Genomic DNA, 16,484 nt, shown 5'->3' with positions numbered 1-16,484 from the left:
CCAGGTTGCTCAAGGCCTCATCCAGCCCGGCTTTAAATACCTCTAGGGAGGGGGCATTCATGACCTCCCTGGGCAACCAAGTATGCATTATAGCTCAGCAAGGAAGAGGAGTCTTGGGAGAGACTCTACAACTGAGTCATGTGGCATTTATACCTTCTAGTCAACCAGGAAGGCATTTAGCTTTGCAGGAGAAATGTAAGAAAGCAGTTGGAATCACCAGTGGTATCACAAGATGGAAGAAAGAGATGAACTCATGGCCACTGATACAGCTGACTCCCTCAGTGGACTACTTGAATTCAAAGGTGTAGCAACCCAAAGTAATTTCAGAAGCATGAAGCTTTGAAGCACACACAACACATAACAGTTGGCTGCATAGATAAACAACTGATTTTCTTCAGTGATTTTCTCTCCCATCATTTGCTAGGCAGTCATTCTAAAGAGGTTTACCTAGGGGCAGGCTGAGGTTCAGTGCAGGGGCATTCAACTTGGCATTCAATGCTAAATTAGCTACCAAATAAAGGATAGTCTTATTAGCATAGTCCTTTATCTCACACCAGTGCTCCCCAACAGAGCAAATTAATTCCTCTGGGGCACATGGCTAACATACCTTTGCTGGTTTAAGACCTGAAATAGCTCATTTGGGGTCAGACAGCTCTATGCTGTCTCTTCATTGTGCCACATTAGAATATACTGTGACTCAAGGAGCAATAACCGGGAAAAAACCTGCCAGGGTGAGATGTAAAATAAAATGCAAGAGTAACAAAATGTCCTTCATACATTGAGGCTGTGATTAGGCTGGGGAGTACTTCAGAATTTAAGACTGTCAGAAGCAGATGGGAATAGCTACAGAAATTGCACCTGAATTGTGTGTTCACAATTGAGTGGCTGGAGAGAGGTCAGGCAGAAAGGGACCTGGGGGTACTGGTTGACAGTAGGCTGAACATGAGCCATCAGTGTGCCCAGGTAGCCAAGAAGGCCAAGGGCATCCTGGCCTGCATCAGGAACAGCGTGGCCAGAAAGAGCAGTGAGGTTATTCTCCCCCTGTACAATGCACTTGGTTAGGCCACACCATGAGTCCTGTGTCCCGTTCAGAGCCCCTCAGTTTAGGAAAGATGTTGAGTTGCAGGAACATGTCCAGAGAAGGGCAACAAAGCTGGGGAGAGGTTTGGTACACAAGCCCTATGAGGAGAGGCTGAGGCAGCTGGGGTTGCTTAGCCTGGAGAAGAGGAGGCTCAGAGGAGACCTTATTGCTGTCTCCAAGTACCTGAAGGGAGGTTGGACTCTTCTCTCAGGCAACCAGCACCAGAACAAGAGGACACAGTCTCAAGCTGAGCAAGGGGAGGTTTAGGCTGGATGTTAGGAAGAAGTTCTTCATGGAAATAGTGATTGCCCATTGGAATATGCTGCCCAGGGAGGTGGTGGAGTCACCATCACTTGAGGTGTTTAGGAGGAGACTTGATGGGGTGCTTGGTGCCATGGTTTAGTTGATTAGATGGTGTTGGGTGATAGGTTGGACTTGATGATCTCAAAGGTGTCTTCCAACCTGGTCTGATCTGGTCTATTCTATTCTATTCTATTCTATTCTATTCTATTCTATTCTATTCTATTCTATTCTATTCCGTTCCGTTCCATTGCATTCCATTGCATTGCATTGCATTCCATTCCATTCCATTCCATTCCATTCCATTCCATTCCATTCCATTCCATTCCATTCCATTCCATTCCATTCCATTCCATTCCTTTGGAGGGAAATTAAATCCTTTCCTTTTCGAGACTTTTCCTCCATCCTAGCTGTGATGCTAACCCTTCAATGTGCCACAATGCAAGTTAGCCATAGTCAAGCAAAACTAAATATGTCTAAATATGTCTACAAGGTTTAAAATATGTCTACAAGAAATGCTGCTAGGCCTCTAAGGCCCTGCAATTCTTTTGCTGAGTTGACTGTGTTAGGAATTTCATGGCCAATTACAGAATTCCACCAGTGATAGACCACTTTTGTCTCCAGAATATAAATGGTCTAAGAAATCAATTTCTGCAGGAACTGAGCAAGCAGTGATTCGTGTTTTCTGATCCAAATAAGCCCTTATATTTTGCAGATTAATTTTATCTTGACTTGAATAGTAATTTGTGTTGCTTGCTTTAATTCCTTGCAGGAAGGAAGGACAGGAGAGTGGGAGCAATTTTCTTTGGTTCTATGATTAAACAGTGGATGATGGGAATAAGTTTGTGCAGAAAATTGCCCTACAATCTCTGTAATATGGGTATATCTTGTAAAGACAGATAAGCTATGAAAGAACTAAGATTCTTTATGCAAATAGATCTGAGATGAATTGTTTAACAAACTCTCACTAGGTAGAATGTACAGGAAGGTAATCTTCATATTTGTGATTATATTGTCTCTGTGTATATATATATATACATACACAATAATGAACAGTTTATGATGGAATCCAAGTCTTTTTAGGCCTTCTTAAGCTATTATTTTTTAGAAAAATATGGTAGAATGGCATTGTTCTTCTAGGTTCATTGAAGGACTTTGTATGTGAACAAAGGCCAAAGGCCAAAACTATCTATGTGGACAAAAATTAAGGGCAGCTACGTCAGAGTAAAAGGTCTCTGAGGCAGCTGGATTTCTGGAGCCCCTATTACAAGAGGGATGTGGAGGTGCTGGAAGGTGTCCAGAGAAGGGCCACAAGGATGATCGGAGGGCTGGAGCACCTCTCCTATGAGGACAGACTGAAGGAGTTGGGGCTGTTCAGTCTGGAGAAGAGAAGGCTCCGAGGTGACCTCATTGTGACCTTCCAGTATCTGAAGGGGGCCTACAGGAAGGCTGGGGAAGGACTTCTCAGGATCTCAGGTAGTGACAGGACTAGGGGGAATGGAATGAAGCTGGAGGTGGGGAGATTCAGGCTAGATGTGAGGAGGAGGTTCTTCACCATGAGAGTGGTGAAACCCTGGAATGGGTTGTCCAGAGAGGTGGTCAAGGCCCCGTCCCTGGAGGTGTTTAAGCCCAGGCTGGATGAGGCTCTGTCCAGCCTGATCTAGTGTGGGGTGTCCCTGCCCATGGCAGGGGGGTTGGAACTAGGTGATCCTTGTGGTCCCTTCCAACCCTGAATGATACTATGATTTGGTTTCTTGTTCTAACTGACAGGATGCCACCCAGTGACAGTGTTCTACATATTGCTTCTGCCTTAGTTACATATCTCCTGTTTGAGCTCAATTCATTTATTCATCTATTTTTACCATCTTCAAATACTTGGTAGCAACATTGACAAACAAGTGGTGCCAAAGCATCTTGATATAAAAAGTATTGAGCCACAATTCATCAATCAAGCTGTCTCTGCGGCCCATGAAGAGGCAGGCACTTCCAGAGGACAGTTCTTGCCATCCAAAAATATGTGTTGAATTTGCTGAGATTAATCATATTTTTGGAACATCTTATTTCCCCCCAACCCCACCCCCTTTTTGGTTTAAGAAGTGCTCATGTGATTGCACTAGCATGCATGTCTAATTTATGAAATGGCCAAAGACAAATAAAATCAATCACATGTTTCAATTCATTATTGCTGTATCTAGGACCCTTCAGTAAAATAGGAATATGAGCTCTAGAGCTATAGGGACATAAGCTTAGAGACTACTGTCCAAGCAGGTATTAATGCCTAACATCTAAATATAATATTTCACAGAATCACAGACTGTCAGGGGTTGGAAGAAACCTTGAGGATCATCCAGTCCAACACCCCTGACAAAGCAGGATCACCTGTACCAGGTCACACAGGAACAGGCAGGTTGTGAATATCTTCAGAGAGGGAGACTCCACAACCCCCCTGGGCAGCCTGTTCCAGTGTTCCATCACCCTCACAGGGAAAAAAATTCTTCCTCATGTTTCCATGGAACTTCCTATGCCTCAACTTCCACCCATTGTCCCTTTTCCTGTCATTGGGCACCACCCAGCAGAGCCTGGCTCCATCCTCTTGGCACTCACCCTTTACATATTTATAAACAAAAATGAGGTCACCTCTCAGTCTCCTCCAAGCTAGAGAGTCCTCAGCTCCCTCAGTCTCCTCTTGTAAGGAGATGTTCCACTCCCTTAATCCTCTTTGTGGCTCTGTGCTGGACTCCTTCAAGTAGTTCCCTGAGGTCCTTCTTGAACTGAGAGGCCTAGAACTGGGCACAGTATTCCATATGCAGCCTCACCAGGGCAGAGTAGAGAGGGAGAAGAACCTCTCTCAACCTGCTCACCACCCACAGAATTGCACTGGCTTTCTTGGCCACAAGAACAAATAGCTGGCTGATGCTCAACCTTCCTTCCACTAGGACACTATGTTTTTAAAACATACTGCCCTAAGCCTACCTATAACTGGTAGAAAGTATCACAATGAAAATAGTAGTATCAACTGTTAGTCCTTAAAAAGAGAAGGAATTACAACTTTTTATATCTGTCTCTACACTTAATGGAGAATGACACCATTTAGCTGAAACTTCTTTGGCAAACTAGAGAATGGTTGAGCATCCAGGCACAAATTCACCCACAACACAGCTGAAGCATTTTTGTGGACTTCAGAATACAGAATCAACCAGGTTGGAAAAGACCTTTGAGATCATCAAGTCCAACCTATCACCCAGCACCATTTAATCAACTAAACCATGGCACTAAGGGCCTCATCCAATCTCTTTTTAAAGACATTCAGGCAATTTAAATGAGAACTTCAAGAACATGGGAGATGGTTAGAGCTCTAATGAAAGGAATAGACAAGCTCTACAGAGTCAAGTAACAAAAAACAGTAGGACAGCAATTCATTCCAGGGGAGGTTCAGGCTGGATGTTAGGAAGAAGTTCTTCATAGAAAGAGTGATTTGCCATTGGAATGTGCTGCCCAGGGAGGTAGAGTCACCATCACTGGAGATGTATAGAAAGAGACTGGATGGGGTGCTTGGTGCCATGGTTTAGTCAATTAGATGGTGTTGGGTGATAGGTTGCACTTGATGATCTCAAAGGTCTTTTCCAACCTGGTTAATTCTATTCTATTCTATTCTATTCTATTCTATTCTATTCTATTCTATTCTATTCTATTCCATTCCATTCCATTCCATTCCATTCCATTCCATTCCATTCCATTCCATTTTAGTTGTGCATGACAATAACTTGAGAATCTGACAACTCAAACAGCTCTCCAAATGATTGTACCTATGTACTACCCTGACTTTCACAAAATCACACACGTACATTCAGATTAGCAGCCTGCAGAGCATTCTGTGAGCATGAGAAAAGACCAGGGCAACCAGAAAAAAAATTCAAGACAGGGAAAAGTGATCATCATGCCCCTGGGGAAAAATATATATGCAAACTGCCGAATCCCAGAGCAGAAGCAGGGCAGTTTGATGACTGAATACAAGCTATAAAATCTATAAAGAGATCAGGAGGACTGCAGAAAGTCACTGAAAGCTGTCAGGAACCACCAGCTCCAGAAGAAAAGCTTGGTTTGTTTCTTCTTTCCTTCCTCTTTGTAAAACCTCTTACAGTGCACTATTTAGTCCATTCAGAATCTCTCTGAATCTAACAGTAGAGTCTGTGCCAAGCCAAATAAGACCATTTCATCAGGCTCTGCTCTGGGTTGTGTGTACTATTTCTTTCTAAAATATATAAATAAACACATAGGGGTTAAGGACATAAACAATGTACTATGCATTTGGAAACCAGGCATTTAGTAACACATTATCTGTAAATCTAAAAATTCATTAGCTCACAGGCAAACTTTTATAATGCAGCAGCAGCCAAACACCAAGTAAAATTAAAAAAGAAGGGGAAAAAAATATAGAAAGGGAGATTGGCTAAGCAAAACCAAGGATAATAAAACCCAAAAGGTTCTCTAAATTACTGTTGCCTGTGTCATTAAATTTCATATTGTGCATAGAATCTAAATACATCACTTTGTTCTGCATGACAAGCAGAAGTGAGCATTCATACATTACTCAGCCACTTAATTAAGAGCCTGGGATATTTGCAGTTAGCAGAAACTAATAAGGGAGCCACATTTAAATTCAAATCACTCCTCAGGGTAGCTGTCTGCAACATAAGCAAAGCTTACTGGGTAGATGTTCCACTAACAGCTCAGCTGAAAGCTTCGTTTTAGTGTATTTGTGTGCAAAGAATGATTCTGGTTTTGATTTAAGTTGAGAGTAAAATAAACAAAGCCGGTTTGGATTCTGAAGTTATGTTTTGTCTTAGTTATCTTTAAATTCCAACACATCTCTTGCTTTAGAGAATAAATTCGAGTGTGATTTAGAGATTTACTAGCCCAAAACGGTCTCTGAGGCCTACTCTAGATATGATCATAGTATCATAGTATCGTAGTATCATAGCGTCATAGTTTCATAGTATCAGTCAGGGTTGGAAGGGACCACAAGGATCATCTAGTTCCAACCCCACTGCCATGGGCAGGGACACCCCACACTAGATCAGCCTGGCCAGAGCCTCATCCAGCCTGTGCTTAAAAACCTTCAGGGACGGCGCCCCAACCACCTCCCTGGACAACCCATTCCAGGGCTTCACCACTCTCATGGGGAAGAACCTCCTCCTCACATCCAGACTGAATCTTCCCACCTCCAGCTTCATTCCATTAATTCCATCCATGGTATTACAAAATATTCTGCAGGAATAAGACCTACTGCAGAAAGCAAGCAGCCAGTCTAGCAGATTTAAGGAAACTTGTCAAAATCAGTATATTAATCCATTAGAGGTCATATCTCAATAGCAAAACAAATCATCAAATTAAATTTATTCTATTATCAACTTTCCTCTTTGTTTCTCACTATTGTAAAGTTCATTTTGCATTTCATTTGGGAATTCCAGCTCATAGGGAATTCCATATTATTTTCTATAATTAAACTGAAGCAGTAAAGAGAGTAGGAATATCATTAAGCCAGGACTACTGTCATTGCTGATGGGCAGATGACCCTGTACCAGCTTTAGACCACTGCCACAGTCCTCACACCAGTTCTAATCCTTTCTTTCACTTTGCTCTAGAAGACATCTTAGAATCATAGCATTGTTAGGGTTGGAAGGGACCTCAGGGATCATCCAGCTCCAACCCCCCTGTCATGGGCAGGGACACCTCACACTACAGCAGGTTGCTCACAGCCACATCCAGCCTGGCTGCAAAAACCTCCAGGGATGAGGCTTCCACCACCTCCCTGGGCAACCTGTTCCAGTGTCTCACCACCCTCATGGGGAAGAATTTCTTCCTAACAGCCAATCTGAATCTACCCATTTCTACTTTTTTTCCATTCCCCCCAGTCCTATCACTCCCTGACACCCTAAAAAGTCTCTCTCCAGCTTTCTTGTAACCCCCTTCAGATACTGGAAGGCCACAATAAGGACTCTTTGGAGCCTTCTCTCTTCCAGACTGAATAGCCCCAACTCCTTCAGTCTTTCTTCCAAGGAGAGGAGCTCCAGTCCTCTGATCCTCCTTGTGGCCCTTCTCTGGACACCTTCCAGCACCTCCAGATCCTTCCTGTAACAGGGGCTCCAGAACGGGGTGCAGTACTTCTTTAAAAGGATATTTAAAAGGAACTTTAAAAGGGGCATGTGGAAATCACTCTTTCCATTGTTCCAGCTTGTCCACATCTTCTTGAAAGATCAATGGATTTGGAATCTTTAACATTCCAGGTAATTTTATCCCAATTCAAAGGAAAATAAGCTTCTAAGACAGGCCAAAAATACTCCTTGAAAATAAGGTTTGCTTATGGCATTACCCTTCGGGGTGAAGCTTAGCAGAGCTACTTCAGATGCCAACATTTCTTAAACAGCTGCTTTCCTCTGTACTGGAAGGGATTAACATGTTTGAAGCTAACTGAGGAAGAAGCGTTCTAGTAGTAGTATCTTGTCAGTAGATTAGGATGCATCCTGTAATCTGCTAACCTGAGCAAAACTCTCTAAGCAGACTAAGAGTTTAGCTCCGTGGAATCCTCTAAATCAGGTTTGGCTTTCACCTTTTAGTTATTCTGTGGCAATGTACAAAACACACCACAGTACATCTTGAAAATTCTTGAAACACACAGTTTTGAAGTATATCTTCATGTGCAGGTCCAAATACAGCCCAAAACAACAAAAGGTCCTCACTGCTTGAACTTCTTGTCTTTTTTTCCCATTGGTTCTCCACCTGCTTCAAAAGCAGTTAAGAAAGTAGACCAATAAAATAAAAAGCCCTTGAGCTACCAATAGGCATTGACCTGATGTTTCACTTGCTTAATGCTAAGTATTCTCAACTCCTTCTGACACTTGTCTTTATTTTTTCTCTAGTGCACTATATAGAAGAGCAAGAGGAGTGCCTGAGATGGCTGAGATAGGAAACATCAATTGGAAAAGGAAACAGAAGTGAGAAAAAAAAACAACCAACCAAAGAGAGTGTTTCTGTCTTCTTGTTTTTAGGATTAAAGGAGGAGTTTTAGGAGCAATACACAACTCAGAACTGAGGGGAGAAAAAGTGCTTTGCTACCTTTTAGCTAATTGATTTTATTTGGGAGATCATAAAAACACCTGACATGGAAGGAGAACAGTGAAGACTGCAGAAATAATCCAGAGGACCACAAAGATCATCAGAGGGATGGAACTCCTCTCCTATGAGAACAGCTGTTAGAGTTGTGGAGAGGTAGAACACCTCTGCTATAAGAGGAGACTGATAGAGTTATGGAGGTGTGGAACACCTCTGCTATGAGAACAGGCTGATAGTGTTATGGAGGGATGTACATCTCTCCTATGAGAACAGAAGGATAGTGTTATGGAGGTGTAGAACACCTCTGCTATGAGAACAGGCTGATAGAGTTGTGGTTGTTCAGCCTGGAGAAGGGAATGCACATTCTGGGATTGTGCATTTTACTTGATGAGTCTCTTCTAATAACATTTGCAGTGTTTAATTTCCAATTAGTTAATCTTCTGCAGTTACATGTAATCTCCATGCTGCATTGTGTCAAAACCAGATTAAACTAATTCCAAAATGAGATTAATTAAAATATCTGAACATTTGTGTTACATATTAATGTGTAAAACAAAAACAACAATCAAAGAAAAGGGCATCATTCCTAACAACTAGTGTTTTGACTGATTGCTATATTGATGCCATATTTACCTGGTTTATCACTTTCTCTTCAGTTCACAGATTTCAAACCATAGAATCATAGAATCATAAAATGGTCTGGGTTGGAAGGCATCTCCTCCAAATGTCACCTTGTCCAACCCCCTCTGCAGTAAGCAGAGGCATCCTCAACTAGATCAGGGCTCTGTCAAGCCTCACCTTGAATATCTCCAGGGCTGGGCCTCAACTACCTCCCTGGGCAACCTGATGAATAGCACTTCCTTTATTTGCAAGTGGAAGAAGTGAGCTAGATAAACAAGTGAGTGTCTAGCAGGCTGAGCTGAAGATTCACTACTTATTTTTCTGAGGTTGCCCACACTGGACTACGATGGCTTATGGTAGTAGGGTGATTCTGTTTAGGTCAGGCTGGATGTGGCTCTGAGCAACCTGCTGTAGTGTGAGGTGTCCCTGCCCATGGCAGAGGGGTTGGAACTGGATGATCCTTAAGTTCTCTTCCAACCCTGACAATTCTATGATTCTAAGATGTCTTCTAGAGCAAAGTGAAAGAAGGGATTAGAACTGGTGTGAGGACCATGGCAGTGGTCTGAAGCTGGTGCAGGGTCATCTACCCATCAGCAATGACAGTAGTCCTGGCTAATGATATTATTCCTACTCTCTTTACTACTTTACTCTTTACTCTTTACTCTTTATTACTTTACTTTCATTACAGAAAACAATGTGGAATTCCCTATGAGCTGCAATTCCCAAATGAAATGCAAAATGAACTTCTCAATAGCGAGAAACAGAGAGGAACATTGATAATACTGTAAATTTAATTTGATGATTTGTTTTATTATTGAGATATGACCTGTAATGGATTAATACACTGATTTTGACAAGTTTCCTTGGAACTAAGTGATCCTTGAGGTCCCTTCCAACCCTGACTATTTCATGATTCTATGATCTCATGGAATGCCACCTGCAAGGAGCCAAGCATAAATCACTTACAGGTACAGGAGGTAATTATAACTATGAATTCCATCAAGACATGCATTTAAGTCCAGACTGAAATGTGTGTAGACTCAACTCTTGATGAGCTGCATATTATTTTCTTCAGAAGACCAGGAAAACATCAGTGCACTTATGAAATATCATGTAAGTTCTTGGAACAGATTTCAGTGGTATATTGATTCGCTGTCTGGGATGAAATTCATCCTGCACATTTCTCAGCCCTAGATAAATGTCCTGACCATTAATATCTAAATGCCATTAAATAAATATCAGTTTATTACCTAGTTTCTTTGCCTTTAATTCACATTCTGATGTTTCATTATTTTTTTTAACTAATAATAAAACTGTGCTCTGCAAACCAGCAGGCATTTTAAATCAGCTTTATTATTCTCAAATCAAAAGCCATAAGCATGCTGATGTATTATATCTGCATTTATACTTGCCCTGAAGTTTCCTTTAATGGAATTCATTAATAGAAATCATATTTTTTTATGTACCACCCTGTCTCTGCTGCATCACTTTGATTTTATAAACCATTTTGCATTCATGAATTCTACCATCAGCTCATATGTAAAGAGGTGAGTTAAAGGTATTTAGTCAAACTCAGTGCTATAGTGTCTTCATAATTAATTTCCATTGATGTGAGTATTCATAGATGGGGAAAATGTCCTTAGATATTCTTCTTCTTTTTTCTGGGACCCAGAAAGTGAGGCTGGGCCAGGGGTACCCAAGGGATCAGGCCCAATCAGTATGTATTTAGGAAGGGCAGGTTCTGCCTGACCAACCTGACCTCCTTCTATGATCAGGTGACTGCCTGATGGATATGGAGCCTGCTGTAGATGTAGTCTACCTGGACTTCAGCAAGACCTTTGACACCGTCCCCCACAGCAAACTCCTGGCCAAGCTGGCAGCTCGTGGCTTGGACAGCAGCACTCTGAGCTTAGGAACTGGCTGGAGGCTGAGCCTAGAGAGTGGTGCTGAATGGTGCCACATCCAGCTAGCAGCCAATCACTAGTGGTGTCCCCCAGGGATCAGTGCTGGGCCCCATGCTCTTTAATATCTTTATCAATGATCTGGACAAGGGCATTGAGTCCATTATCAGTAAATTTGCAGATGACACCAAGCTGGGGACACCAAGTGTTGATCTCTTAGAGGTGGTGGAGTCACCATCACTGGAAGTGTTTAAGAAAAGACTGGATGAGGCACTTAATGCCATGGTTTAGTTGATTAGATGGTGTTGGGGGAAAGGTAGGACTCAGTGATCTCAAAGGTCCTTTCCAACCTGGATAATTCTCTTCTCTATTCTATTCTATTCTGTTCCATTCCATTCCATTCCATTCCATTCCATTCCATTCCATTCCATTCCATTCCATTCCATTCCATTCCATTCCATTCCATTCCACTCTATTCCATTCCACTCCATTCCATTCCATTCCATTCCATTCCCTTCCATTCCATTCACTGTAGCTAAGGTGATTTGAGGTTCTCTACCTTCACCCCACTGTTGCAAGAACAGAATGATGCTCCTGGAATGCCCATGACAGATCTATTGGTGCAGTGGATGCTCCTTGCAGAGGCCAAAGAACATCCACCTCTGGTAGATAATTCACCATTGGAAACTGGGATTTGGGGAAAACCACCCCAGCTGCAACACATCCCAACCAGGGGCCAGGCTCCTACAGGTCCTCCCCACTCCCCCAGGGGAAGCCCCATAGCAGCTCCTTCAAGGTTTAGGGGTGGATGAGAAGTGCCTGGCACCCTGCTTTGCCTCCCCAAGTTTCTGTGCAAGCAGATCAACAATAGTTAGTCTGGAAAAGAGAAGACTGAGGGGAGATCTTATTAATGTTTGTAAGTATCCAGAGGGTGGGTGTAAAGGATAAGGTGCTAATCTCTCTTCCATGGTGTCCTGTGATAGGACAAGGGGCAATGGATACAAACTGGAAAATAGGAAATTCCACCACAACATGAGGAAAACCTTTGTGTCTGTGAGGGTGACAGAGCACTGGAACAGGCTGCCCAGAGAGTTTGTGGGCTCTCCTTCTCTAGAGATGTTCAAGACCCATCTGGATGTGTTCCTGTGTAACCTGCCCTTGGTGATCCTGCTTTGGCAGAGGGGGCTGGAGTCAATGATCTCCAGAAGTTCCTTCCAACTCCTACAGTTCTGTGATATGATTCATTTCTAAATAACTAGTAGTGGTCATAAACCCAAGTGATTTTCCATAGTCCTGAGAAGCATGAGGGATATTATCCTCCCAAAGCTGAATTACCAGCTCTCTCAGAAGTTAATAGGATTGTTTCTTGTCATGCACATTCAAGGACAGTGTTTGGTCCTTGTTGAGGATATGCATGCTCTGTAACTTCTGCCACTGCAATACATCTGACCTGCAATGTCCCTGCTAGTTCAGATGTGTGCCTGTCTCAGACAAAGCCTCTCAATTAAGGCAGATTATATGGTGGTTTTGTGAAAGGGATAAAACATCCACAAGGAATTCATCTATGATGACAACTAGATCTGAAACAGCTAATGCCTCACCTTGTCTTAGCTGTGTTTCTCTTTCTTTTAATCTGTGCTAAAATTAATTACATTCCCTGCACTGCTGCTGCTACAGAACAGAGAAGCTTTTGCACAAAAGAAGAGACAGTTGAGGTTTTGTTTTTACTGGGTTTTAATTTTAGGGATATTGATAGGATAAAAATTAGGTATGAGCTAGTAATGTGTTCTTGCAGCTTAGATATCTAATGTTATCCTGGAATGCATAAATAGAAGTGTGACCCCACAGGTCAAAGAAGATTCTCTGACTCTGTTACACTCTTATGAGATACCTACCACCTGGAATATTGCATAGCCAGGAGGTTGAGGGAGGTGATTCTCCCCCTCTACTCTGCTCTGGTGAGACCCCACCTGGAGTACTGCATCCATTTCTGCAGCCCCTAATACAGGAAGGATCTGGAGGTGCTGGAAGGTGTCCAGAACAGGCCCACAAGGATGATCAGAGGGCTGGAGCTGCTCTCCTATGAGGACAGACTGAGGGATTGGATTTGGGGTTTTTCAATCTGGAGAAGAGAAGGCTCCAAGGAGACCTAATTGTGGCCTTCCAGTATCTGAAGGGGGTTACAAGAAAGTTTCACCATACTTGTACTTGGACCATCTGTCACCATACCACAGCTGGGAAGGGACTTTTTAGGGTGTCAGGGAGTGATAAGACTAGGGGGAATGGAACAAAACTAGAAATGGGTAGACTCAGATTGGCTGTTAGGATGAAGTTCTTCCCCATGAGGGTGGTGATATGCTGGTACAGGTTGCCCAGGGAGGTGGTGGAAGCCTCATGCCTGGAGGTTTTGAAGGCCAGGCTGGATGTGGCTGTGAGCAACCTGCTGTAGTGTGAGGTGTCCCTGCCCATGGCAGGGGCATTGGAGCTGGGTGATCCTTGAGGTCCCTTCCAACCCTGCTAATTCTATGATTATATAGGTCTGGAATGGCTACCGCAAGAAAGACACACACACCTTTGTGAGGAGATGCAGAGGAGGGCCTGGAAAATTATCCAAGGACTGGAAAAATCTTTCCTATGAAGAAAGGCTGAGACAATTGTAATTGTTAATTCTGGAGAAGAGAAGGTTTTGAGATCTTATTAAGGCCTTCCAATACTTAAAAGAGAGAGACATTTTGTATCAAAGCCTGTAGTGATAAGACTAGGAGTAATGGCTTTATACTAGAAGAGAGTAGATTTAGGAAGAAAGTTTTTACAACTAAGATGCTGAGACTCTAAAACAGGTTTGGGAGAGCAGCTGTGGACACCCTGCCCCTGGGTATGTTCAAGATCATGTCAGATGGACCTTCGAGCAACCTGATCCAGAGGAAGAGGGAAAGGGAAAGAGGGGAAAGAAGGGAAAGGAAAAGGGAAAGGAGAGAAAGGAGAAGGGAAAGGAAAGAAAGAGAAAGACTAGACTAGACTGGAATAGACTAGACTAGACTAGACAAGACTAGGCTAGACTAGAATAGACCAGGTTGGAAGACACCTTCAAGTTCATCGTGTCCAACCCACCAACCAATCCAATCCACCTAAACAACTAAACCATGGCACCAAGCACCCCATCAAGTCTCCTCCTGAACACCTGCAATGATGGTGACTCCACCACCTCCCTGGGCAGCCCATTCCAATGGGCAATCACTCTCTCTGTATAGAACTTCTTCCTAACATCCAGCCTAACCCCCCCCCCCCGGCGCAGCCTGAGACTGTGTCCTCTTGTTCTGGTACTGTCGGCCTGGGAGAAGAGACCAACCTCCTCCTGTCTACAACTTCCCTTAAGGTAGCTGTAGAGAGCAATAAGGTCACCCCTGAGTCTCCTTCTCTCCAGGCTAAGCAACCCCAGCTCCCTCAGTCTCTCCTCACAGGGAAAGGAAAGAAAGGGAAAGGAGGGAAAGGGAAAGGGAAAGAAGGGAAAGGGAAAGGGAAAGAAGGGAAAGGGAAAGAAGGGAAAGGGAAAGAAGGGAAAGGGAAAGAAGGGAAAGGGAAAGAAGGGAAAGGGAAAGAAGGGAAAGGGAAAGAAGGGAAAGGGAAAGAAGGGAAAGGGAAAGAAGGGAAAGGGAAAGAAGGGAAAGGGAAAGAAGGGAAAGGGAAAGAAGGGAAAGGGAAAGAAGGGAAAGGGAAAGGGAAAGGGAAAGGGAAAGGGAAAGGGAAAGGGAAAGGGAAAGGGAACAGGGAAAGGGGAAAGGAGAAAGGGGAAAAGGGAAAGGGGAAAGGGGAAAGGGGAAAGGGGAAAGGAAGCATTACTGAGACTTCCAAATAGTTATTTTACTGCAGTATCATTTCCATAGGAAAAATGGTTTTTATACTCATAAATCAATTATGTATTGTAACCTGATTTAGTTGTGGATGTCCCTGCTTACTGCAGAAGGGGTTGGACCAGGTGACCTTTGGAGGTGCCTTCCAATTCAGACCATTCTACAATTCTTTGATAGGTCCAATTAGTCAATGTCATATGAACATACATATAGCCCCTTTTTTTTTAAAGCACTTTCACAACCTCTGCAGTGCATCCTTGAAGGTCTTTGTGCATAATGACTTCTTCATTTTCCTTCTTTTTCATTTGTTTCAGTGGAGGACATTAACAGTGTACTTATTGCATTAGAGCGCTTCTGAAAACACCGCTGGAGCGTGTTCATGACTGCAGGGGATCTCTTCTGTTACTTTTTAAAATGAAAGTGAATGCACCAATTTGCAGATGATTCAAAACTCCACAGCAGAAGGCTACTGTGTTGTGCAGAGGTACTCCTGGTTAATGTTAGTCTGTGTCACCGTAATAACCTGACGTACTGCGAAGCAAACCACATCTGAGCAGAGCCCTACTGTTCTGATGCCACAGGCACTTGTTCAGATGACTGATGTACTCTTCACTACTGCAAGAAGCTGAAGCAAATCTCTCTATGTAGTCTCCTGTTTCATTGACATATGTGCTAGTTTTAGCCTGTGCCCAGAAAATTTTCCACCTCCGAGATCATCAAGTCCAACCTATCACCCAACACCATCTAATCAACTAAACCATGGCACTAAGCACCTCATCCAAGCTCTTTTTAAACACTTCCAGTGATGGTGACTCCACCACCTCCCTGGGCAGCACATTCCAATGGCCAATCATTATTTTTGTGAAGAATTTCTTCCTAACATTTAGCCTAAACTTCCCCTGGCACAGCTCGAGACTGTGTCCTCTTGTGCTGTCACAAAGTGCCTGGGAGAAGAGACCAACCCTCACTTGTCTACAACCTCCATTCAGGTAGTTGTAGATGGCAATAAGGTCTCCCCTGAGCCTCCTCTTCTCCAGGCTAAGCAACCCCATCTCCCTCAGCCTCCCCTCATAGGGCTGTACACCACTTTAGATGCAGCCCTTAGGAGTTTGGAGCAGCCCAAAATAAGCACCACCACGTGATAATAGCAGGAGCAACATCTTGGACAGGAGCAAGAGAGATAAGACAGTAAAGGGCTCCCCTTAAATAGGCTTGGTGGACAGGAAGTGGGAGCAGAATAGACTTTGACCCAGGGACCCCTCCTCCTGGGAGGGGGGGACCAAGTGTCTCTGCCCACCTGGGTCAGGTTTCTTTGTCCATCTGGGGGCTGGGTTCTTTTCAGCCCACCCCCTCTTGGGTGGAGGTAACCTGGTACAGTCTAGCAAACTTGAACTGATTTTCTCTGTTTGCTATTAAACATGAAACAAGGGCAGGGGGGGAGGAAATAATTAAAAAAGGAATATTTGAGCCTTGAGGACAAACATCCAAGACTGGCTGAAATAAAACTGAAGTCAGATTGCAACAACCCTTTAAAGAGGAAAGTGTGCTATGGCTCCAAAAAGATGAAGCCCTTAGGAAATCAAAGTTGATTTTTAAATACTCTAGAAAGAAGCAAAT

Source organism: Melanerpes formicivorus, unplaced genomic scaffold (genome assembly GCF_026170545.1).
Source record: "Melanerpes formicivorus ecotype bairdi unplaced genomic scaffold, bMelFor1.0.p_v2 SCAF_49, whole genome shotgun sequence".
In the NCBI taxonomy this organism is placed as follows: Eukaryota; Metazoa; Chordata; class Aves; order Piciformes; family Picidae; genus Melanerpes; species Melanerpes formicivorus.
The sequence above is the reverse complement of the archived record's forward strand: the minus strand, read 5'-3'. Positions refer to the sequence as shown.